The sequence below is a fragment of the Ambystoma mexicanum genome, chromosome 5p, assembly GCF_040938575.1.
Source record: "Ambystoma mexicanum isolate Mex_15411 chromosome 5p, UKY_AmexF1_1, whole genome shotgun sequence".
Taxonomy (NCBI): Eukaryota; Metazoa; Chordata; class Amphibia; order Caudata; family Ambystomatidae; genus Ambystoma; species Ambystoma mexicanum.
The window spans coordinates 346,159,939-346,186,791 of NC_090930.1; positions in this window are offsets into that span (position 1 = coordinate 346,159,939).

A 26,853-nucleotide genomic window follows, 5' to 3' on the forward strand; every position below is an offset into this window, starting at 1 on the left:
ATGTACGATGTAGGTGCGGTGCTCCATGATTGGCGGAGATCAACATGGTGGCAGCGCGGGGTGCTCGAGGCAGCTGGGCTCATCGGGGTGGAGTATCAGGTCACAAGCTGTTCGAATTGATACATTGCGGCTGCACTAACATTTTGCCCTTGTGGCCACACGTACTCATTCATTGCTAACTTCTACTTCAATCTGTCATTTAAATCCTACAAGTTGTTAATCTAACATCACAAAAAGAAATAGCATGTAACTCTGGATCTTCTCAACACATCATCATAAAGTCATTGTTAACAGAGAGGGGCAGGTTCATGAGCCCAGGTGTCTTATCAGGGGGCATGAGTCGGGGTGTCTTTATCATTCTACTTTGTTATATGTAATAAGAGACATTTTTATAGTGTGTTAGTACAAGAGTGAATAACAGCCACCATGGCCACTCGAGGTTGGGGTGAACTAAAATAACATTGGGTCAGGGGGGCACATAGCTGGTACATCAAATGGTGGCGGCATATGGGGCCTTGTTACTCATAATTCTTCTAACCAGAGCGTGGAGGTACACAGTGATTTTATGGTGGCGTTGGTTGTCAAAGGGCATGGGGGAAGCTGTGTTATTCTAACATCAGTAAACCAGAGACCTTCAATCCCCAGCCGGGCCTTGGAGGAGGGAGGATGGGGACTGAGTACGTGGCTTTCCAGGGAAAGGGGGAGATGGCCTTCTAACTTCTCGCACGTCTACGTTACAGGGCTGCATGCACATCATTATAAAATGAAAAATCGAGGTAGGCCAGTGCAATTGCATGTATATTTATATATATATATATATATATATATATATATATATATATATATATATATATATATATATATATATATATATATATATATGTATCAACGATCATGGGAGCTTATGATAACTATTTGTATTACACTTTTTCATATATCATAGGTACTGTATTTGCAGAATCAATGAAAGGTTTTGTTAACATCACATCATTCACAATTTTGCATTTGGGTGCGGGGACACATTGGGAAAGCTAGCATAGAACGTGAGGTAGAACCAGGTTGGTGTATACATCAGCATCAGTGAAAGTTTACAACATTCTACTTATGATAGTCTTTTGTACATGCTCAAGGGTTAAACAATTACTTCAAACGACATTTCATTGATAAAAAGGGAGTGCTTATTACTTTAAAAGACTCATATATGTTGCAACACTTAATTATCTAATTGTAATCTTGCATGTTTTATGGGAAATCATATTGTGCATAGGGATTTTACACATTGCTTTTTAAATATTGCACAGCAACTATGACCCTTGGTTAGTAATGACAAATTCGAATATACATATGTTTGATAACTTTACATGTGGGTGTTCTGGGATGGGCAAAGGTCGACCCATTCTAATATGAACAATCAACCTAATGGACTTGAGACTACTTCATCCTCGTTGCAAATGGCTTAGCAGCAGAGATAAAACTGGGTGGCACACAGGCTTAAAAATCATGTCTGATACTTCAAACGGGGAACAGGGTTGGGGGTTATTCACAAGATATATTATAGATGCAGGGGTCTGCGAGGAGACAGGACATGTTTTATAGCGGCAGCTTTGTTTTTCTCAGACCCCAGGTTAAGGTCCGGTCACCGTCAGATCAATGATGTACTGCGGAAGATGAAAGATACACAGGGTAATTCATAGAATTTCGCACAAAAGTGGCACACACGGCTGGCGCCCAGTGTCCCCGTGCGATACACTGCGCCAGCCGCGTGCGATAAAATCCATTTCATGCGCCAGTTACGCCCCCAGGAACGCCCTCGCGCAAGGAAAATCCATCAAAATCTCCAATTCATTGCAAATGTCTGCGCTAACTTTGGACCAGTTTACAGGGCTGCCAAACAGCAAACGCCTAGCGGGGAACGTGTATTTCAGGGGTTCGCGGGAAGTTTCACACGCAATCCCAACAGGGTATGTGTATTTTAGGGGCGCGCGTGAAGTTTCACACGCGATTCCATCACGGCACGTGTATTTTGGGGTGCGCGGGAAGATCCACACGCGATTGGCCTGGGTACGTGTATTTCGGGGTGCGCATGAAGTTTCACATGCGAATCCTGCAGGGTACGTGTATTTCGGGGTGCGTGGGAAGTTTCACATGCAAATTCAACAGGGTACGTGTATTTCAGGGGTGCGCGGGAAGTTCAACACACGATTGTCCTGGGTACGTGTATTTCGGGGTGCGCGTGAAGTTTCACACACAAATCCTGCAGGGTACGTGTATTTTGGGGTGCGCGGGAAGTTTCAGACGCAAATTCAGCAGGGTACGTGTATTTCAGGGGTGCGCAGGAAGTTCCACACGCGATTGTCCTGGGTACGTGTATTCCAGGGGTACGCGTGAAGTTTCACATGCGATTTCATCAGGGCATGTGTGTTTCAGGGGTCTGCGGGAAGTTCCACACGTGATTGCCCTGGGTACGTGTATTTCGGGGTTTGCTGGAACTCTCACACGCGATTACAGCAGGGTACGTGTATTTCAGGGGTTCCGGGGAGTACTACACGTGAATTGGCCATGTGGAGCCTCCCAGGTGTTCCCTCTACACCCTCCACGGCCCCTGCAGGCAGCCCACACCACAGGGGACTACCCTGCACCCCTGCTCATGTCCCGCAGGCAGCCCATCCACCATGGGCATGCCCCCCAGCCAAGCCACATGTCACCTTGCACTACTGATCAACAATGCATGTCTCCCAGCACCCCCACCCCCCAGCACTGTGGGGCACCTGCCAGCAGGCCTCCACACATGTCCAACTCATGTCCCCCTGCACCCTCACCCCCCAGCAGTGCAGGGCACCCTCCACCAGGCCCCACTCATGTCTCCCAGCACCCCCACCCCCCAGCAGTCAGGGGCACCCTCCACCAGGCCCCCACTCATGTCCAACTCATGCCCCCCTGCATCCCCACCCCCAGCAGTCAGGGGCACCCTCCACCAGGTCCCCACACATGTCTCCCAGCACCCCCACCCCCAGCAGTCAGGGGCACCCTCCACCAGGCCCCCACACATGTCTCCCAGCACCCCCACCGCCCAGCAGTCAGGGGCACCCTCCACTATGCCCCCAATCATGTCCAACTCATGTCCCCTTGCATCCCCACCCCCAGCAGTCAGGGGCAACCTCCACCAGGCCCCCACACATGTCCCCCTGCACCCCCACCCCCCAGCAGTGCAGGGCACCCTCCTGCAGGCCCCCACTCATGTCTCCCAGCACCCCCACCCCCCAGCAGTCAGGGCACCCTCCACCAGGCCCCCACTCATGTCCAACTCATGTCCCCCTGGACCCCCACCCCCCAGCAGTCAGGGGCACCCTCCACCAGGCCCCCACACATGTCTCCCAGCACCCCCACCCCCATCAGTCAGAGGCACCCTCCACCAGGCCCCCACTCATGTCCAGCTCATGTCCCCCTGCATCACCACCCCCCAGCCGTCAGGGGCACCCTCCACCAGGCCCCCACACATGTCTCCCAGCACCCCCACACCCCAGCAGTCAGGGGCATCCTCCACCAGGCCCCCACACATGTCTCCCAGCACCCCCACCCCCCATCAGTCAGGGGCACCCTCTACCAGGCTCCCACTCATGTCCACCTCATGTCCCCCTGCATCCCCACCCCCCAGCAGTCAGGGGCACCCACCACCAGGCCCCCACTCATGTCCAACTCATGTCCCCCTGCACCCCCAACCCCCATCAGTCAGGGGCACCCTCCACCAGGCCCCCACTCATGTCCAACTCATGTCCCCCTGCATCCCCACCCCCCAGCAGTCAGGGGCACCCTCCACCAGGCCCCCACACATGTCTCCCAGCACCCCACCCCCCAGCTGTCAGGGGCACCCTCCACCAGGCCCCCACACATGTCTCCCAGCACCCCCACCCCCCAGCAGTCAGGGGAACCCTCCAACAGGCCCCCACTCATGTCCCCCTGCACCCCCACCCCCCAGCAGTGCAGGGCACCTGCCAGCCCAGCAGGCCCCCACTCACGTCTCCCAGCTCCCCTACCCCCCAGCAGTCAGGGGCACCCTCCACCAGGCCCCCACTCATGTCCACTCATGTCCCCCTGCATCCCCACCCCCCAGCAGTCAGGGGCACCCTCCACCAGGCCCCCACTCATGTCCAACTCATGTCCCCCAGCACCCTCATCCCCCAGCAGTCAGGGGCACCCTCCACCAGGCCCCCACTCATGTCTCCCAGCACCCCCATCCCCCATCAGTGCAGGGCACCTGCCAGCAGGCCCCCACTCATGTATCCCTGCACCACCACCCCCCAGCAGTCAGGGGCACCCTCCACCAGGCCCCCACACATGTCTCCCAGCACCCCCACCCCCCAGCAGTGCAGGGCACCTGCCAGCAGGCCCCCACTCATGTCTCCCTGCACCACCACCCCCCAGCAGTCAGGGGCACACTCCACCAGGCTCCCACACATGTCCAACTCATGTCCCCCTGCATCCCCACCCCCCAGCAGTCAGGGGCACCCTCCACCAGGCCCCCACTCATGTCCAACTCATGTCCCCCAGCACCCCCACCCCCCAGCAGTCAGGGGCACCCTCCACCAGGCCCCCACTCATGTCTCCCAGCACCCCCACCCCCCAGCAGTCAGGGGCACCCTCCGCCAGGCACCCACTCATGTCCAAGTCATGTCCCCCTGCACCCCCACCCCCCAGCAGTCAGGGGCACCCTACGCCAGGCCCCCACACATGTCTCCCAGCACCCTCACCCCCCAGCAGTCAGGGGCACCCTCCACCAGGCCCCCACTCATGTCCAACTCATGTCTCCCAGCACCCCCACCCCCCAGCAGTCAGGGGCACCCTCCACCAGGCCCCCACTCATGTCCAACTCATGTCCCCCTGCACCCCCACCCCCAGCAGTCAGGGGCACCCTCCACCAGGCCCCCACACATGTCTCCCAGCACCCCCACCCCCCAGCAGTCAGGGGCACCCTCCACCAGGCCCCCACTCATGTCCAACTCATGTCCCCCTGCATCCCCACCCCCCAGCAGTCAGGGGCACCCTCCACCAGGCCCCCACTCATGTCTCCCAGCACCCCCACCCCCCAGCAGTCAGAGGCACCCTCCACCAGGCCCCCACTCATGTCCCCCTGCACCCCCACCCCCCAGCAGTGCAGGGCACCTGCCAGCAGGCCCCCACTCATGTCTCCCTGCACCACCACCCCCTAGCAGTGCAGGGCACCTGCCAGCAGGCCCCCATACATGTCCCCCCAACACCTCATGACGATCCATAATGATGGCCCCCATGCCCCCTCAATACACTGCCTACGCCACGCCAGTCCGAACACACCACCAGGTATGACATCTGTAAAGACTGGTAGGGGGTAGTCTGTACTTCTGCTCTCTATATGGTAGAGGGGAGGCACAGAGGACCCCAGCCTAGATTCTCTCTTCGGTAGCTATGGTCGAGCAATCAAGGCCTAGCTTCTCAGGAGGTGATGCAGGCTGGTTCTTAAGTACAGTGTAGTCCCCAAGCCCCCACAAAGGAATGTCCACACACTGTATTGGTTAGAACACAGTCTTTATATAATCAATATTCAAGGTTATGTACACTTATCATAATAACTCACTTTGTACTTAGGAAAATCAACAATGGCAAATATATACAATTCTAAAGTGGTACCACCCTTTGTATTAGATCTCATTAAAGTGCATCAACAATACTGTAACAATGTCGCACAGATCAATAGAGTGAAACCAACAATAGAGAGAGGAGAGAAAATAAGATGGTTGAGCAATAGGCAGAATACTGGCCCCTACCACTAGACACAGTTCTGTGTGGAGATCCCCCCACCTGGGCAACCTGTAAAATAAAGAAATAGCACAAGCCCAGTCCATATATTGTTCTGCAAGTCTTATTCCCTCCTATAATGTTTTTACCCCCCCAATGTACCTGATGGAGTCGAGTTCTTCGAAGAGTCGTCAACAGATCCTTCTTGAGCGACCCCCTTTCAAGCGGGAGTCACGGATCGTCGAGAGGCGTCGAGAAGCGTCGAGGAACTCGGCGTTCGGCGGTGGGGAATCGACGGCCCTTCTTGAATGCCTTCCCTTTCAAGCGGGAGACACGGGGCGTCGAACGTCCGTCGAAGAACTCGGCGTTCGGCATCGGGGAATCGACGGCCCTTCTTGAATGCCTTCCCTTTCAAGCGGGAGACACGGGGTGTCGAACGTCCGACAACAAACAGGGTAGAACGGCGTCGATGAGGCGGCAGCTTCGATCCAAGCGGTGCTCGTCGACGACGGAGCGTTGGCGTCCTGCAAGGCAGAGGCGTGCGGGGCACATCGACGACAATTGTTCTGGACCGCAAAGATTTGTGAAGACGGGGGCCCAGCAAGGGCGTCGAGTCGTTCGAGTCTTTGTAGTCTTCGGGTGGCGGGAAACCCACCGGCAGGTTTCTCCTCAGCGCGTTGGTCATCCTCGACTTTCTCCGGCAGGATAAAGCGGTCGACGGTGCGGACGAGGGAGTCCTTCGATTCAAATGTTTTTAGGCAAGGAGCGGACGGCTCCAGTCGTCGGCGGCACGGCGTCAAGTGGTTCCCACGGCTGGTCAACACAACTTCGACGGGCCTCCAGCAGTTACACAGACCTGCGAACCCTGGTCGACGGCAATGGACTTCGACGGCGGCGATGTCCGGGTGCTTCACTTCGATCTCCTCGGCGGTCCCGTCTCGGGTCGGCAGCCTTTCGAGGGTCTGACTTCCAGGGCGCTTCGGCAAAGATGTAGCGGTGCTCGATGATCCCTCGGAGCACGGGAAGAGGGCGCCTTACCAGGTCCTCTCTCGGGTCAGTCCTCGACGAATTCGGCAGCTTTCGGATCGGTCGAAGCAAGTGCAACAGCAAGTCTTCTTCTTCCAGCTGGACGTCGAGGAACAGCAGATCCAGTTACTCTTAGAGTTGAGACTCAGCTTCTGAACGCTTCTGAACAATTGCCAGTGGTGAGAGGTCCCCAGATATACTATTCTGTCTCTCATCCACACTGCTGGCACACACTCAGCAGCCAATCATACAGAAGGGCATTCATGCAGTCAGTCAGCCAATCAGGTACACAGTGCATTCAGGCCACACTCCTCCCTTTCAGACACTCACAACAAGGAATGTGGATTGGGACAAGTACCCAGCCATTCAACACTACACACTGCATTCAGGCCAGTTTCGGGCAGGGCTGTCTCAGTCTTTGTTTCTCATGCCAGAAACCAGACAACCACAACAAGGAGTGTATATTGGTCACACACTCCATTCACCCAGGTCCCACCCATAGGAGGTACCCACAACATACAGTCACTGGGAAGGCTCCAGTCAGTCTAGCTGGGCCTTCACAACAACACCATATATGGAACTTCCACCCAACAGCCAGTCAGGGGGAAGGGATAGAGTCAGGGCTTCCCAGGACTTTGGGAAAACAAGGTAATAGGCAATAGAAAGCAAGAGGCCACAGGGGCCATCTTGTTTCCTATCAGGAATCAACTGATCCCAATGGCAGGGCCTGGGTATCCCAAAATGGAGGACACCCAGAGCACCTGTCAAATTCAGCATGGAGCTGCCACCAGCCCATACCCTGCTCTGTGGGCCACCCACAGGTGCCCAAAAACATACACTAGGGGCACAGGGTTGTACCCCTACCCATGGGTGCCATAAGGGTATCCCATGGGTCTGTACACCAAAAAAAAGGAGAGAGCTGCACTGCCAGGAGTCCCACATGGACTCCTGGGCAGAAAACACGACAGAACACACGATAAAAAACAGTAAAGGACAAGGATTCAGAGGCCCTGTCCCTCTGATGCATTTCCAGCATCACAGTCGCCCCCCCCAGACTGATGTGGAGGGTTTCTAATCTCCCACGGGATAGACACCCTCATCCAGACGGTCAACATACCTTCTGGAAAGGCCATCTGCATTATCGTGACTCTTCCCTGGTCTGTGCTCTATGGTGAAGTCTAGCCCTTGCAGGCTAATGGACCACCTGAGCGATTTCGGATTCTCACCCTTCATTTGCATAAGCCACTTCAGGGGCTTATGATCGGTTCGGACCTTGAAGGTAGACCCCGTAAGGTAGGGCCTAAAATGCCTAAGACTCCAAACTATGCTAAAACAGTCCTTTTCAACAGTAGCCCACCTAAGTTCTCTACCCTTGAGTTGTCTACTGATGAATATGATAGGATGTTCTCTCCCTTTGTCATCTAACTGGGACAAGACAGCTCCAATTCCGGTGTCGCAGGCATCCGTCTGGACGATAAAGGGTCAGCTGTAGTCAGGCGCACACAACACAGGTGCCCTACACAGATTTTCTTTCAAGCCATCAAAGGCCCTCTGACAGTCTTCGGTCCAATTAACCTTCCTAGGCTGTTTGGGTGAAGTTAGAGCTGTCAGGGGTGCATCTATGGTTCCATAGTCTGCCATGAAATTGCGATAGTACCCAGTGAGGCCCAAAAAGGCTCTCACCTGGGTTTGAGTAGTGGGAGTCTCCCAGTTCTGTACATCCTGTACTTTACTGGAGAGAGGTTGGATTTGACCCCCTCCTACCTCATGACCAAAATAGGTAACTTTCCCCTGAGCTATCTGGCACTTGGAGGCCTTGATAGTGAGGTTAGCCCTTTTCAAGGCCTGCAACACCTTATCCAGATGTGTCAAATGCTCTTCCCAGGTGGAACTGTAGACGGCAATGTCGTCTAAGTAAGCCACACAAAAGGCTTCCAGCCCACTGAGCGCATGGTTGACCAATCTCTGGAAGGTGGCAGGGGCATTCTTCAACCCAAAAGGCAGGACCCTAAACTGGTAGAGTCCCTCAGGTGTTGAGAAGGCCGTCTTTTCCTTGGCATGGTCCGTCAGAGCTATTTGCCAATAGCCCGAGGTAAGGTCAAAGGTGCTCACAAATTTGGCAGCACCTATGGTGTCCACAAGCTCATCAGCCCTGGGCAATGGGTGCACGTCAGTTTTGGTGACGGCATTGACTCCTCGGTAGTCCACACAGAACCTCCAATCCTTGGTACCGCCTGGGAACTTGCCTTGGGGACAAGGACCACTGGACTGGACCAGGGACTGGTTGAGGGTTCAATAACACCCAGATCCAACATCTTGGCGACCTCAGCCTGGATGTGGTTCTTGACGGTATCTGACATACGGTAGCACCTGCTTTTGACAGGCACACTGTCACCAGTGTCAATTTCATGCCTACACCACGGTGTAAGGCCTGGCGTCAGTGAAAACAGAGAGGCATACTGTTGGAGCAAAGCCCTGCAGGCCCTCTGTTGCTCTGTTGTCAAATCCGGGGAGAGATGTACTCCCTCCACTGAGCCATCCTGAGGGTTGCTATGCAGCAAATCAGGAAGGGGCTCACTCTCATCCTCTTCTTGCCCTGAAGCTAGCAAGAGACATGAGACTTCTGCTCGCCGTTGGAAAGGCTTGAGCCGGTTGACATGGAATACCTGAGGGGCTACCCCAGAGGCTCCCATGTCAACGAGATAATTGACTTTGCCCATCTTGGAGATGATCCTGAAGGGTCCAGTCCACTTGTCTGCCAAAGCTCTAGGCTTGGTAGGCTCCATCACAAGGATTTCCTGTCCCGGAGTCCAATCCACTTGCGAGGCTTTAAGGTCATGCCAGTACTTATTCAATTCCTGGCTGGCCTTGTGATTTGCGGTTGCCTGACCCATCATCTGTGTCATCCTCCGTCTGAGGCCTAACACATAGTCCCCCACTTGCTTGGCGGGACCTGGAGGGGTGGCTTCCAAGCCTTCTCTGATCAAGGCGAGGGGCCCCCTCACGGGATGTCCAAAGAGTAACTCAAAGGGGCTGAAACCAACACCCTCTTGAGGTACCTCTCTGTAAGCAAACAGCAGGCATGACAGGAGGAGATCCCATTTCCTCCTTAGGGGTTCTTCCAAAGCCCCTAGCGTGCCCTTGAGAGTTTTATTAAATCTCTCAACCAGACCATTGGTCTGGGGGTGGTAAGAGGTGGAGAACTTGTAGGTTACCCCGCACTCTTTCCACATGGTTTTGATGTAACTAGACATGAAGTTGGATCCTCTGTCAGAGACAACCTCCTTGGGGAATCCAACACGGGTGAAAATGCCCAGGAGAGCCCTGTCAACCACCTTGGCAGTAACAGTCAGAAGGGGTATTGCCTCAGGGTACCTGTGGCATGATCTACCAAGACCAGGATGAACCGATGTCCACCTGAAGTGGGAGGGTCAAGGGGACCGACGATGTTGATGCCCACCCTCTCAAATGGTGTGCCATCCACTGGCAATGGCTGCAGTGGGGCAATGACACTGCCTCCAGTCTTGCCAGACAACAGACAAGTTGGGCAGGTCCTGCAGTGGGACTCCACCTCTACTCCCATCCGTGGCCAGTAGAAATGGGCAGAGAGCCTCTGCTTAGTCTTCTTGGTCCCAAGATGACCAGCCAAGGGCACCTCATGCGCCAACTGCAGTAGGAAGGGCCTGTAAACCTGGGGTACCACCAACCTCTTGAGGGCACCAGGTTCAGGCTTAGTGGGCTCACTAACAAGGAGCTCACCCTCCCAATAAATCCGGAATGTCCTAGGCACTTCTCCTTGTGCCTGGGACAGGGCCTGTTTCCTCAATCCCTCGAGAGAGTGGCACTCTCTCTGTCCCTTACAGAAGTCTGCTAACAAGCATTGAAGGTCGGGATGATCCTCCGGGTTGAGAACCTCTCCCACAGGAGAGTCTTCTGTCTCTTCTCCCACAGGAGTTGAGTTTGGGTTTTCCACTGGACCCAGCCCGTCCGGAGCATGGATCCCAATGGGTGCTGTCGGAACAGCAGGAAGAGAAGGTGTTCCCTCCACAGAGGTGGCCTTCTTGGTCTTCCTTCTTCTTGCCTTAGGCCTCGCCTTTGGCTCGGGTACCTGACTCACAGCCAGACCCGGTGTCACCTGTGACCTAGTGACTGCAGCAGCAGTCATGGGAAGACCATCCGAGATCAACCCCAACTCTACTAGATCATTTCCTAACAGAATGTTAGCAGGGACATTGTCCTGAACCAGGACAGGAAGCTTTGCTGTCTTGTCTCCAATCATGAGTGTGACTAAGGTTACAGGCGATAATTTGGGAGGCCCACCAGCTAACCTGGTGGTTATCAGAGGAGCACCTACATAGTCCTCTGGCTTGAGCAGGGTCATGTCCACCACTGTCATGCTTGCCCCAGTATCTCTCAAACCAGTAGAAGGCTAGCCATTCAAGAGGACACTTCTCAAAAACCTACGGGTGTTCTGTGGGATAGTCGCCAGTACTTCTGCATACTGGTCCCAGGTCCCAAGGGACACTAAGGAAATCTCTACCGGAGCACCAAATGTGATCCCGGTAGAGGAGGGGAGGACAGTGGCCTCCACCTCAGACACGGGGTAAGGGTAGGTCAGGCTGACAGCCTGTACTCCAAGTGCCTTACCTTTACACTTGGAGTCACCCCTTCTGTGATCCAGAGCCCCACAGTCCCAACAAGTGCCAGGAGTGCGGGGTACGGTACTGGAAACACTGGGAGCCTGCTTTGCAGCAGGTGGACCACTACTCTTATTCCCACCCACAGATGACTTATCCCCACTAGACTTTTGGGTCTTGGGAGAGGAAGGTTTAGGTTAACCCGACTGTGACTGCTTGTGGGACTCCTCAGCTTTCTGAGAGGCCCCCTTTTATTTGTCCTTGTCCTTCCCACTGGAGTCCTTAGGGGACACCCGGTGGGAGACCCACTTGTCAGCCAACCTAGCCAGCTTAAAGGGGTCCAAAATGTTCTGGTCAGCCACATACTGACACAGCTCTGGTGAACAGGCTTCAGAAAAATGCTCAAAAAACAAGAGGTGGGACAATTCAACAAAAGTCTTAACCTTGTATCCATCAATCCACCCCATCATGTTCATGTGCGCAGCACTCACCCAGTCAACCCAAGACAAATTCTCTCTTTTCTTAAAATCCCTGAACCTTTTAAGGTATTGGGTAGGTGTCTTGCCAAACTTGGCAATCAAAGCAGACTTCATACACTCATACTGACCCTTTTCTTCCACACTCAGCTTCAGAATACAGTCATATCCAGTTTGAGGCACTCTGCTTAACAAACACTTAGCCCAATCTCTTTTATCAACATCATGAATCACACAAGCCATTTCAAACGCTTCAATCCCTTGGAGGATATCTGAACCCTCCACAAATACACCAACCAAATCTTTCATAAACTTTGTGGCTGGGGACCTGACACTCTCACTGGTTTTAGCTGAAGTCTCCACTCTAGCTTTCTCTAGCTGGATTCTCTGACATTCAGTGTCCTGGCTCTTGAGGTCAAGGTCCTTATTTCTGAGTTCAAGATCCCTATTCTTGAGCTCCACTTGTTGAGCCAACTCCTCTTTCTTAAGTTCAGCATCTATTTCCAACTTGCGGTATTAAAAGGCCAATTTCATCCTTAATAACTCAAGCTCCAAGGAATTGCTGGGGTTTGGAACAGAGGCAGCAGGAATGGCGGCATTCCCAGAAACAGATTCAGCAGAAACCCCAGGGGCAGAGTCCTCATTGGTTGCATTCCCCCCCTCATCAAGAGTTTCACCATCAGTCTGGTAGTCCACCAGGGCAGCTATCAGCTCAGCCCTAGACTTATCCACAAAGTCTAACTCCCTGGCTTCACAAGCACTCTGGAGAGCCTCTAAGCTCATCCGAGTCAATTTGCCATTTGCAATAGACTCTATTGTTTGTAATGCAGTTATCTTGTACACAACTAAACCTTAATTTAATAAAGTGCAGATATTTTTTAAGTGGCACGGTTATACACTGATTTTTAAAACCATAAGCATCCCACCGCTGCCACCAGCTGTAAAGACTGGTAGGGGGTGGTCTGTACTTCTGCTCTCTATATGGTAGAGGGGAGGCACAGAGGACCCCAGCCTAGATTCTCTATTCGGTAGCTATGGTCGAGCAATCAAGGCCTAGCTTCTCAGGAGGAGATGCAGGCTGGTTCCTAAGTACAGTGTAGTCCCCAAGCCCCCGCAAAGGAATGTCCACACACTGTATTGGTTAGAACACAGTCTTTATATAATCAATATTCAAGGTTATGTACACTTATCATAATAACTCACTTTGTACTTAGGAAAATCAACAATGGCAAATATATACAATTCTAAAGTGGTACCACCCTTTGTATTAGATCTCATTAAAGTGCATCAACAATACTGTAACAATGTCACACAGATCAATAGAGTGAAACCAGCAATAGAGAGAGGAGAGAAAATAAGATGGTTGTGCAATAGGCAGAATACTGGCCCCTACCACTAGACACACTTCTGTGTGGAGATCCCCCCACCTGGGCAACCTGTAAAATAAAGAAATAGCACAAGCCCAGTCCATATATTGTTCTGCAAGTCTTATTCCCTCCTATAATGTTTTTACCCCCCCAATGTACCTGATGGAGTCGAGTTCTTCGAAGAGGCGTCGACAGATCCTTCTTGAGTGACCCCCTTTCAAGCGGGAGTCACGGATCTTCGAGAGGCGTCGAGAAGCGTCGAGGAACTCGGCGTTCAGCGGCGAGGAATCGACGGCCCTTCTTGAATGCCTTCCCTTTCAAGAGGAGACACGGGGCGTCGAACGTCCGTCGAGGAACTCAGCGTTCGGCGTCAGGGAATCGACGGCCCTTCTTGAATGCCTTCCCTTTCAAGCGGGAGACACGGGGCGTCGAACGTCCGACAACAAGCAGGGTAGAACAGCGTCGATGAGGCGGCAGCTTCGATCCAAGCGGTGCTCGGCTACGATGGAGCGTTGGCGTCCTGCAAGGCAGAGGCGTGCGGGGCACCTCGACGACAATTGTTCTGGACCGCAAAGATTCGTGAAGACGGGGGCCCAGAAAGGGAATCGAGTTGTTCGAGTCTTTGTAGTCTTCGGGTGGCGGGAAACCCACCGGCAGGTTTCTCCTCGGCGCGTTGGTCATCCTCGACTTTCTCCGGCAGGATAAAGCGGTCGACGGTGCAGACGAGGGAGTCCTTCGATTCAAATGTTTTTAGGCAAGGAGCGGACGGCTCCGGTCGTCGGCGGCACGGCGTCAAGTGGTTCCCACGTCTGGTCAACACAACTTCGACGGGCCTCCAGCGGTTACACAGACCTGCCAACCCTGGTCAACGGCAATGGACTTCGACGGCGGCGATGTCCGGGTGCTTCACTTCGATCTCCTCGGCGGTCCCGTCTCGGGTCGGCAGCCTTTCGAAGGTCTGACTCCCAGGGCGCTTCGGCGAAGATGTAGCGGTGCTCGATGATCCCTCGGAGCACGGGAAGAGGGCGCCTTACCAGGTCCTCTCTCGGGTCAGTCCTCGACGAATTCGGCAGCTTTCGGATCGGTCGAAGCAAGTGCAACAGCAAGTCTTCTTCTTCCAGCTGGACGTCGAGGATCAGCAGTTCCAGTTACTCTTAGAGTGGAGACTCAGCTTCTGAACGCTTCTGAACAATTACCAGTGGTGAGAGGTCCCCAGATATACTATTCTGTCTCTCATCCACACTGCTGGCACACACTCAGCAGCCAATCACACAGAAGGGCATTCATGCAGTCAGTCAGCCAATCAGGCACACAGTGCATTCAGGCCACACTCCTCCCTTTCAGACACTCACAACAAGGAATGTGGATTGGGACAAGTACCCAGCCATTCAACACTACACAGTGCATTCAGGCCAGTTTCGGGCAGGGCTGTCTCAGTCTTTGTCTCTCATGCCAGAAACCAGACAACCACAACAAGGAGTGTATATTGGTCACACACTCCATTCACCCAGGTCCCACCCACAGGAGTTACCCACAACATACAGTCACTGGGAAGGCTCCAGTCAGTCTAGCTGGGCCTTCACAACAACACCATATATGGAACTTCCACCCAACAGCCAGTCAGGGGGAAGGGATAGAGTCAGGGCTTCCCAGGACTTTGGGAAAACAAGGTAACAGGCAATAGAAAGCAAGAGGCCACAGGGGCCATCTTGTTTCCTATCAGGAATCAACTGATCCCAATGGCAGGGCCTGGGTATCCCAAAATGGAGGACACCCAGAGCACCTGTCAAATTCAGCATGGAGCTGCCACCAGCCCATACCCTGCTCTGTGGGCCACCCACAGGTGCCCAAAAACATACACTAGGGGCACAGGGTTGTACCCCTACCCATGGGTGCCATAAGTGTATCCCATAGGTCTGTTCACCAAACCAAAGGAGAGAGCTGCACTGCCAGGAGTCCCACATGAACTCCTGGGCAGAAAACACGACAGAACACACAATAAAAAACAGTGAAGGACAAGGATTCAGAGGCCCTGTCCCTCTGATGCATTTCCAGCATCACAACATCCACTCCACAAAGAAATCACCAGCACATGATGCCTCCGAAATGGCTAGTCTGCACATCAACATATATCCGTCAAACCCACACAATGACAGCATGTGAATGATAAAACACACATTGTGATATGCATGAAACCAAAGAGAGAATACCACAGATTGAAGTACCAAATGATAATGTATTAAACAGAAAACCAAGGCAATGAAATGGAACAGAAGAAAATGGAAATAATAAATGAAATGCAGCATGTCCAATAAATGAAAAAGATGCATGAAATCCAAATGAAAAGCAATCCAAAAGCAAGTTTCCAAAGTGTCAGTCTGAGAAAATAAATGCAAGATGCAAAAATAATAAAAAACCATTCATTGATCCATGGAGAAAAAAAAAATCAACAATCGAAATCCATTGTCAAACTATGTACAAAGTGAACATCCAGGTTCCATGTGCCCAATCCTTTAAATGAAACCTGTAAAATAAAATCCTACCTAATGAAGAACTATATACAAGAAGTTGGGGCATTGTCCAAGCGCCCCAAAACAAAACAAAACCGAAAGGAAACTTAACACTAAAGAACTATTTACAAGGGCAGCGGGCTAGTCCGACGGCTCACTTCTGGATGTTCCGGGCCAGGGCATCATCGAACTCCTGCTCAATGTCCCAGAGGGGGTCCTCTTCCATGGCCCCGAGAGTCCGCAGGGATGACGACATGTCCTCCTCCAACTCCCTGCAGATTGCCTCAAGGCACTCGGTCCACCTCAGGGCCCTCCGCATAGAGTTCTCTGCCCTGACCATCGTGAGCCGTGCCTCTTCCGCCCTCTGCCGCTCCGCATCTATGGTGTGGCCCAACCGCTGCCACACGGAAGACACTTCCCGTCCTAGGTCCTCCTGCCCTCTGGCAGATGCCTGCCCCTCCGAAGTCGAAGGCCCCGAGCCATCATGGCTCCCACCGCGTTGCTGCTGCTGCTGTGCCTCTGCCCGTGCCCTGGCTCCTGTTGCCTGCACATCCTCCACCGGCCGGGGTGCAGACGTTGATGTGGCCACCACTGCTGGACGTCCGACTCCCGACTGTGGCAGGGATGTGTCCTCCACCAGCCTGGCCGCACCGTCAGAGGCAGCTCCACAGGGCACCAAGGTGACAAATGGGTGGAAAGATGGCACGGAGGACGACTGGCGCATAGGGTGTTCAGTTGAGGAGGGGGTCGGAACAAGCTCCAGCAAACGGAGGAATCCGGCCTGGGTGACCTGTCCCAGTAGGCTGACGCGGTCAACGAGCCATTCGAGATGACATGCAGTCTCCTCATGAAAAGACTGCAGGTCACCTCGCATGGCCCGTTGACACAACGCCACACCAGTCAGGACAGGCTCAACCCGTACCTGGATAGCCACGTCCGCAGGCAGAGGAAGGCCAGTTGTTGTAGCTCATCCCCTGCCTGAAAACTGGTCTGGACGTAGGCATCCCTGCTGGTGCAAGATGATGCAGTGACAGGATCAGGGACAGGATTGCACACAAGCACCTCCGCGGCGGCCTGTGCTGCCTCCTGTCCCTGGTCCTGCACTGCACCACTAGCACCAGTGGAATCCCCACCTCCAGACCCCGTCTCTGTCACTTGCACGGCCTCCTCCTCCACCAAACCCCCCACCAACCTGGATGACTCCTTGCCATCTTCCCCCATTGGGCCCTGTGGGGTCCCAGCTGCCCCTTCTGCTGCCGTGGAGTCCAACTCCGACCTCTGCCTCTTGGACCTCCCCCCGGCAGCTGCGGCCTGGGACACGGCACCGGACTCCTCACTCCCCGACGAGATGACAACCTGGGAGGGGAGCCGGCCCTTGCGTCTCCGGCTGGCGGTGCGATCCCTGCTGCTGTGCTCCACAGCACCTTCTCCGCCCTCTTCATCAGTTGACGCTGCAGACAGGGAGAAATAAAACACAGGCATCAGGGCACTGTACAATGGACACATACACACATGACAGTTGTTCATGAGTGGCATTGGCAAACCTCAGGCATGGCATCACATTCGCCAACACACATGTCATTTCAACTCGCACACATGAGCCATACCACAGCCATATCGCAACAGCCAGCACCATCCATACACATACAACAGCATGAGCAGGCAAAGGTGAGCCAGACATCACATGCAACACAGGGAGTGCACTACACATGCACACACACCACCACACTTGCATGCATGTGTACACCTCTGCCAACTGTCGCAGTGTTGAGATCAGCATCCATGTCACATCTGCCAATCAGTCTTCCACATCCCGGTGTCACATGCATCCATGTAGCATCACTGTTGCACCCTTGTCAAATACACACACATGCACATGTACACAGTGCAGATACATGCGGCTGAAACCAACATCCATGTGTGACATCACGACCATGCCTACTTACATACACATTCATTCAAACATGTGTGCCCACACATCTGCATTTGGCATGCAAGCCTACACACACAAGCACCATCCATGTCTCACACATGAGAGCCCTCGCATGTGTTAGCCTTACGGCCCTGTACACCCCCCCATACTTGGCCCCATAAAAACACATGTGCAACCTGCACACTACTGGCACACCACCACACGCACAGCTTATAATCAGGATGCATGTACATTTACCGCTCGACTCCAGACGGGTCTGGCTCTCAAGGACCTGGACGTGGAGCGCTGATGGTCTCTCTAGGATGTATGTCATCGACTAGAGGTATGAGATTCATCCAGGAGTGGATTAAATCCTCCTGTACCTTAGTCTGGGGGGGGGCGAGTGTTAGGGAGAATTCTCTGTTTAGGCTGAATTTCCTAACCTAGTGAGTCCCCCTGCAGCTTTGCTGGATTTCGGGAGTTTGTTTTTTCCATCCTGCCAAGAGTGAGACTCTTTTCTCCCACTCTTGGACACGTATGTGTGTGTAATTCCTTTGAAATGTCAATGTCAATGTGTTCGATGGGCTATGGGGTCTTTTACTCCATAGGGTCTCATATGTTTTTCTATGTGTGTTACACCGCACCCTACGTGCCGTAACACTGGGGCGTCCTAGCGGACCCCCACCATAGACTCCATACCCGGGGACTGACTACTGTCTCCCCGGGCATGTAAAGTCACTATTGGCTTTACTAGACCTAAATTTACTAACAAGACTAGTACAAACCATCTTATTGTGGACGTACTAGTAGGGGTAATTCGATTACTCCTAGACCTGTTACTCGAGGGGGCACTGTCCCGCCCCCCCTCATCGAGTTTTGGCTGGTGGCAGTGGAAACTACTTGTTATGTTCGACCCGAGCATAACCCTATGGGATTCGTCCCATTGTTGGAGATTACTACTTTTTCGCGTTAATCTCTAACGTGCCACCGATCTACTTATCGTAAATAAGTTTATCGGATGGTATTTTCTGCCAGAACTCGGTTTGTAAAATGGCGTCTGTGTTCGTCTCTGTGACTCCTAAACCAAAGGTTGAGCCCTTTGTTCCACTTTTGGCGGGCCTCTGTACAGAGACCCTCCAAGGTGGTGCCATTCTGTCTGGGTTACCTCAGGGGTGTGGGAGGGGGTTTAGGCACCCTGGACCGAGTTGCCTTGCCAACTCAGGTCGCACTCTGGAGTGATTGGCCCAAGTGGTGAGCGTTCCCGCTCACCACTTAGCATGTGTTGATTGACAGCTAGGCTGAATGAATGGGGGTTTTCTGCATAAAAGCAGGGCTTTTGGGACTGGATCTTCAGAAGTCGCCACAGGACCTAAGAATCCGACGAGGGTAACGCTGAGCTGACCTGCACGACGACACCTCCGGTGGAGACCTGCAGAACCGACTCACCACTTCCCGACGACAGAGGAGATCTCCCTGCCGCAGAGTCTCTTCCCCTGACTGGTGGGAACAACCAGTCCCCTTTGCTTTTTATTCGCCTCAGGACACAGTGGTCGAATTGCCCGTGCAGAGCACCTCGGCAACCGGATAGCCACTACCTCTGAACCGCGACCAAAAGATGGTGCCTTGTGACGGAGCACTCCGCGGCTGGTCTCTTCCCTGGTGGTGCACCGGACTTCATTTTCTTCGACGACGAGATCATCTCTACTCTTGGCAAAGAACCAACGTGCATCCACCACCAGGAACAACTGCCCCCGCCGGAGCTGCCCTCCACCACAAGGTACCGTGTCCGCCTGGCTTCCCTTTCGATTGGTTCGAGTGAGGTGTCTTAATCCTCTCTGTTCCGTTGGGTCGCCTCCAAGCTTTTCTCATTCTTTGTTCTGAACTGGTTCAACCTGCCGATAACAATTTGCGATACAGACTTGACTGCATCTCCACTAGAGACTTTTTGGGACATCGTGCCTTGCCTCTCTCCGAGTGGGCCTGGCCTCTGAACTTTATGATCTATTGTGATTCTTACCTTCCTGCCTTGCATTTTATCCGCTAGGATCGAACTGCGTTGATTACATAACCTGCCTATCTTTTTCTCTCCCGTCCTAACTAATATTCGAGTGTCATCTGGGTTGAGGTATACACCTCTGTCTGAAAATAAGTGGTACCGGTAGAACCTAGAGTTGTCGATATTTTGCTAGGGGGTTTGATCGTTTTCTACTTCGTAGAGTAATTGTGTTTGATTTGTTTACCGTGATTTGCCTTAGTGTTTTTCATAGACGTTTTGTTATGAATAAATACCTTAATATCTTTACACTAAGCCTCGTTGCGTGTTTGCTTGTCTTGCTGTGAAGAATTGCCCTATTTTGTATACTCCACATACTGCTCAACTTTTCTTGAGAGAAGTCTGACTGCTCAGCCACAGCTACCACGTGAATCTGTGTGGTGCAGACTGCTACCAAGTAGGTTCACCGCCAACGCGTATAGTCCTAAATCTTTTGCAGTGGTCCCAGAGGGAACTGCACAGGTTTCCGCCTAACAGCCACTAACCCCTGTACCGCGACCAAAAGGTGGTGCCTTGTGACGGAGCACTCCGCGGCTGGTCTCTTCCCTGGTGGTGCAACAATCTTCAACTTTCCTTTGACGACGAGATCATCTCTTCTCTTGGCAAAGCCCCAACTTGCATCCACCACCAGGAACAACTGCCCCCGCCGGAGCTGTCTCTCCACATACAAGGTACTGTGTCCGCATGGCTTCCCTTGTGTCGGTTAGAGTGAGGTGTCTTAATCCTCGCCTCTCCATTGGGTCGCCTCCAAGCCTTCTTAACTTTCTGTTCTGAACTGGTCCAATCTTTCTATAACAATTTGCGACAAAGACTCGAAGTGCATTTCCACTGTGATACTTTTTGGGACATATCGCCTTGCCTCTCTCCGAGTGGGCCTGGCCTCTGAACTTTGTGATCTACAGTAGACCCTGCCTTACTTGCCTTACATTTGTTCGTAAAAGTGTTGGTACCGAGTTGATTTCATACCCTGCCTTTTCTCTCCCGTCCTAATGAATATTAGAGTGCCATCTAGGTTAAAGCATTTACCTCTGTCTGCAAATAAGTGGTGCGTGGAATCTAGACTTATCGAACTATTGTTAGGGGGATTGATTTACTTATAGTAATTGTGATTGAAGTTGTTTGCCATATTAGTGCCAGTGTGTTTTCCATAGATGTGTTTTTATAAATAAATAACTATATTTCTTTACACCGAAGCTCTGTTCCATGTTTGCTTGTTCTACTGTGTAAATTGCCCTATTTTGAATACTCCACATACTGCCTAACTCTTCTTGAGGGAAGTCTGACTGCTCAGCCACAGCTACCAAGTGAATCTGTGAGGTACAGACTGCTACCAAGTGGGTTTACTGCCAAATAACTGTAGTCCTAAATCTTTTGCAGTGGTCCCAGAGGGAACTGCACAGGTTTCCGCCTAACAGCGTGCACATTATCTCCCTTTTTTGGGGTGCCTGTGCGTTGCGTGACCCGTCATCTTCCCCCAGGGAACACATACAGCCTTGCTAGAGCACTAGGGTACGAATTCCATCGAGTACCCTACCCCTTTGACCCCCAATTGCCCAGGACAATAGTTTACTGCAACTCCCATACGCACAACAACATCAGTGCCATGGTTGGGAGGCGAGCACGCGGTAAGGGTGGCAAAGGTGGCCGAGCCTCAAGAGGTGGGCGTGGTGGATACGGTAGGGATGTGGCCGGGACTTGCAGGGTGCCCCTAGTCCCCCATGTGTGGATGACCAGTCAGGGACACCCATGCCCTCCCGGTTGAGGGTAACGTGGCTGACACCATCCCTGCTCAGCCCTTGTTGGACCAGCCCATTGTGGCACCAGACCTGCCACAGGGTGACTCCATGGCTGACTTCCAGGTCAGCAGTTCTAGGCCACGTGTGGCGGTGCACGTTGGTGTCACCGGGCCACGTGGATCAGGGGCAGCTATGTCATCTGCTGCCCCGAGTAGGCAGGGTGGGCAGGCTGCAGGGGCAGCTGCGGCTCCATCCACCCCAGCTCTGAGACTCCCAGCCAGGACACTGTTGGTCCCAGTCCATCCTGCTGACGTTCCCCCTGACTACATCAGACTTCAGCTAATGCCTGCACCAAGTCCCATGGTGAGTGTTCATTCCCACACTCCTAGTCCACAGACCACCGGGGCTCCTGACCCTAGTGTCCAGAGTGGCGTAGGACACTCAGGATCTCCACCACCTTCCAAGCGGAATAGGAAGAGTGCTCCTCCAGTACAGGCTGATGCCCCAGACATGGCTACACAGTCCGGCCCGCCAAGGAAGCCCAGCTTCAATCAGGCCGAACTTGATGCACTTGTGGAGTATGTGTCCGCACATGACAGCAAAATGGTGATTACTGCAGGATGCAAGACCACACCTGCACAACGTCTGGCACACTGGCAGACCATCGCGGACATCATAAGTGCCCTTGGATTTGTGAGGCGCACAGCTAATGATTGCTACAAGCGCTGGAATGACCTGAAGTGCAGGGCAAAGAAAAAGCTGGCCTCAAGTCATGCCGCTACTCTAGTGACTGGAGGTGGGTCTCCAGCAGAGGACATTGAACTCACTCCACATGAGTATGTTGCTGGGACCTACGTCATGGAGGGACAGAACCAAGCCGTGGGTGACCTGCCAGATTACGAGGCATTGTCCGGTGAGTGCACATGCATGTGTGTGTCATCCATGTGCATGGTGTGTGTGTGAGGGCTTCTGATTGAGTGCCAGGTGAGGGTGTGTGTGCCTGAGTGGTTTGGGTCACCCATGTGCTTCATCCAATACATTCTGCGCACCAGGATTTGGGTATTGCAGTATCCCTTCTGGCAACAGTAGACATTTAGCCCAACCTCACGCCAGTTGCCCTTGAAGTGTCATCTTGCCACAACATTGTTGCGTATTATTCTGTGTTAATTCAGGCTGATTGTTTGCATTCCACCACTTTCACTAGGCATTTCTCAGTCCTGTTGTCACATATGTGACATGGCTATGGTACATGCCATCTGTGTGATGGCATGTGTCATGTATGTGTATTGGACATGCCAATTACAGGCCAATGTGTGATGGCACTGCTAGCCAGCATGCAGCAAATGTGTTGGTCTTCCATCTTGGTGTCATCAATGTGTGCCATTTGCCTCCCCTTCATACGCAGTGACGGTGCTTGCATGGGAGGGTTATAGTCATGTGGGACATGTGTCAATGAAGTACTGGTTCTGTTGCTTCTCAGCCCTAATTGTGTGCCATGGTGCTAAGGCCTGTTCCCATTTCTTTTCTTTCATGTCTTTGCAGGGGATGACGCACTTGACACTGCTGGGGTTGTGGAGATGGTGCAGACCCAGGAGGGGTCTCAGGCCCCACCGGCACCAGTGAGGGACGTGGTGTGGTGGTGGGTGAGAACCCACACTTGCTGCAGACCATTCTCTCGAGGGGTGTCTCTGGGTGCACCTCCCCCGAGCTCTATTCAGGTGTCGATTTGGATGATGAGACCTATGTGCCGTTGCAGGTAAGTGTTTCTGGGAGGGATTCTGTACTGTCCAACCCACCTGCACCAGGGGTAGAACCCTCAATGGGAATGTCAGTGTTGGTAGGTCCGCCTTTGGTGGTTACGGATGCAGGGTCACACTCCGCAACACCTGATCCTGTTCCTGGGCCACCAGATCAGAGGGGGAATGTAGTCCTGCAGCCTCAGGCAGTGCCGGCACAGCAAGGGCGCAGTTCGCCTTGCCCCAGACAGGTGTGGTGCCTGCCGACGCGGTGGCCGTACGCCACCTGGCAATACCGCATGAGAGCAATCCATATACGGTATGGCAAACCAACAGGCAGCATCATCTGAGATGATGGCTCAGGCCATGGTTAGGGTGGTGTTAGGCGGAAACCTGTGCAGTTCCCTCTGGGACCACTGCAAAAGATTTAGGACTACAGGCGTTGGCGGTGAACCCACTTGGTAGCAGTCTGCACCACACAGATTCACTTGGTAGCTGTGGCTGAGCAGTCAGACTTCTCTCGAGAAAAGTTGAGCAGTATGTGGAGTATACAAAATAGGGCAATTCTTCACAGCAAAACAAGCAAACACGCAACAAGGCTTAGTGTAAAGATATTAAGGTATTTATTTATAAAAGAACATCTATGAAAAACACTATGGCACTATCACGGCAAACAAATCAAACACAATTACTCTACGAAAAAGAAAACGATCAATCCCCCTAGCAATATCTCAACAACTCTAGGTTCTACCGGTACCACTTTTTTTCAGACAGAGGTGTATACCTCAACCTAGATGACACTCGAATATTAGTTAGAATGGGAGAGAAAAAGATAGGCAGGTTACGAAATCAACGCAGTTCAATACTTCGCGGGTAAAATGCACGGCAAGAAGGCAAGAATCACAATAGATCATAAAGTTCAGAGGCCAGGCCCACTCGGAGAGAGGCAAGGCGCGATGTCCCAAAAAGTCTCTAACGGAGATGCATTCAAGTCTTTGTAGCAAATTGTTATCGGCAGATTGAACCAGTTCAGAACAATAAATGAGAAAAGCTTGGAGGCGTCCCAACGGAAAGGAGAGTATTAAGACACCTCACTCGAACCGATCGAAAGGGAAGCCAGGCGGACACGGTACCTTGTTGTGGAGGGCAGCTCCGGCGGGGGCAGTTGTTCCTGGTGGTGGATGCACGTCGGGTCTTTGCCAAGAGTAGAGAGGTTCTCGTCGTCGAAGAAAAGTGAAGTCCGGTGCACCACCAGGGAAGAGACCAGCCGCGGAGTGCTCCGTCACAAGGCACCACCTTTTGGTTGCGGTACAGGGGTAGTGGCTATCCAGTTGCCGAGGTGCTCTGCACGGGCAATTCGACCACTGCTTCCTGGGGCAAATAAAAAGCAAAGGGGACTGGTTGTTCCCACCAGTCAGGGGAAGAGACTCTCCGGCAGGGAGATCTCCTCTGTCGTCGGGAAGTGGTGAGTCGGCTCAGCAGGGCTCCACCGGAGGTGTTGTCGTTGCAGGTTGGCTCAGCGTTACCCTCGTCGGATTCTTAGGTCCTGTGGCGACCTCTGAAGATCCAGTCCCAAAAGCCCTGCTTTTATGCAGAAAACCCCCATTCATTCAGCCTAGCTGTTAATCAACACATGCTAAGTGGTGAGCGGGAACGCTCACCAATTGGGCCAATCACTCCAGAGTGCGACCTGAGTTGGCAAGGCAATTCGGTCCAGGGTGCCTAAACCCCCTCCCACACCCCTGTGGTAACCCAGACAGAATGGCACCACTTTGGAGGGTCTCTGTACAGAGCCCGCCAAAAGTGGAACAAAGGGCTCAACCTTTGGTTTAGGAGTCACAGAGACGAACACAGACGCCATTTTACAAACCGAGTTCTGGCAGAAAATACCATCCGATAAACCTATTTAAGATAAGTAGACCGGTGGTACGTTAGAGATTAACGACAAAAAGTATCAATCTCCAACAATGGGACGAATCCCATAGGGTTATGTTCGGGGTCGAACATAACAAGTAGTTTCCACTGCCACCAGCAAAAACTCGACGAGGGGGGACGGGACAGTGCCCCTTCGAGTAACAGATCTAGGAGTAATCGAATTACCCCTATTAGTACGTCCACAATAAGATGGTTTGTACTAGTCCTGTTAGTAAATTTAGGTCTAGTAAAGCCAATGGTGACTTTACATGCCCGGGGAGACAGTAGTCAGTCCCCGGGTATGGAGTCTATGGTGGAGGTCCGCTAGGACACCCCAGTGTTACGGCACGTAGGGTGCGGTGTAACACACATAGAAAAACATATGAGACCCTATGGAGTAAAAGACCCCATAGCCCATCGAACACATTGACATTTCAAAGGAATTACACACATACATGTCCAAGAGTGGGAGGAAAAGAGTCTCACTCTTGGCAGGATGGAAAAAACAAACTCCCGAAATCCAGCAACGCTGCTGGGGGACTCACTAGGTTAGGAAATTCAGCCTAAACAGAGAATTCTCCCTAACACTCGCCCCCCCAGACTAAGGGACAGGAGGATTTAATCCACTCCTGGATGAATCTCATACCTCTAGTCGATGACATACATCCTAGAGAGACCATCAGCATTTTGGTGGTGACATCCTGACCTGTGCTCAATGGTGAAATCAAACCCTTGCAGGCAGATCGACCATCTCAATAGTTTTGGGTTTTCCCCTTTCATTTGCATTCACCATCTCAAGGGTTGGTGGTCAGTCTGAATGACGAAAGTAGAACCATACAAGTACGGCCTAAACTTCTTCAGAGCCCACACGATAGCAAAGCACTCTCTTTCGATTGTTGCCCACCTTGTTTCAGGATCCTTCAGCTTGCGGCTGATGAAGCAAAGGGGGTGCTCCCTACCTTTCCCATCCAGTTTACTGAGTACGGCACCTATTCCTACATTCGAAGCATCTGTCTGCACAATGAAGTGTTGGCGGTAATCAGGAGCTCTGAGTACTGGGGCTTGGCAAAGAGCCTTTTTCAGGTTTTCAAAAGCCTGATTGCACTCCTCGTTCCATTTCACCTTTTTAGGAAATTTGGGCGAGGAGATGACATTCAGTGGAGAAGCTATGGTCCCATAGTTCTCTATGAAATTCCTGTAATACCCAGTGAGGCCTAGGAAGGCTCTCACCTGGGTTTGAGTAGTCGGTGTTGTCCAATTTTGCACAGCTTCAATTTTACTGAGAAAAGGCCTTATTTCTCCACCGCCTACCTCATGCCCAAGATAGACTACCTTACTCTGTCCAATTTGGCATTTACTCGCCTTTATGGTTAGATTGGCTCGTCCAAGAGCCTGCAAAACATCTCTCAGGTGGGTTACATGTTCTTCCCAGGAATTGCTGAACACTGCGATGTCATCCAAGTATGCCATGCAGAAGTCCTCCATCCCATTCAGAACCTGGTTTACCATCCGTTGAAACGTAGCAGGTGCATTCTTCAATCCGAAAGGCATTACCTTAAACTGGTATAAGCTAACGGGGGTAGAAAATGCAGTTTTCTCCTTGGCATGGTCTGTCAGGGCTATTTGCCAATAGCCTGACGTCAAGTCAAATGTGCTGAGGAACTTGGTGGGGCCAAGTTTATCCACCAACTCATCTGTTCTTGGCAAAGGGTGGGCA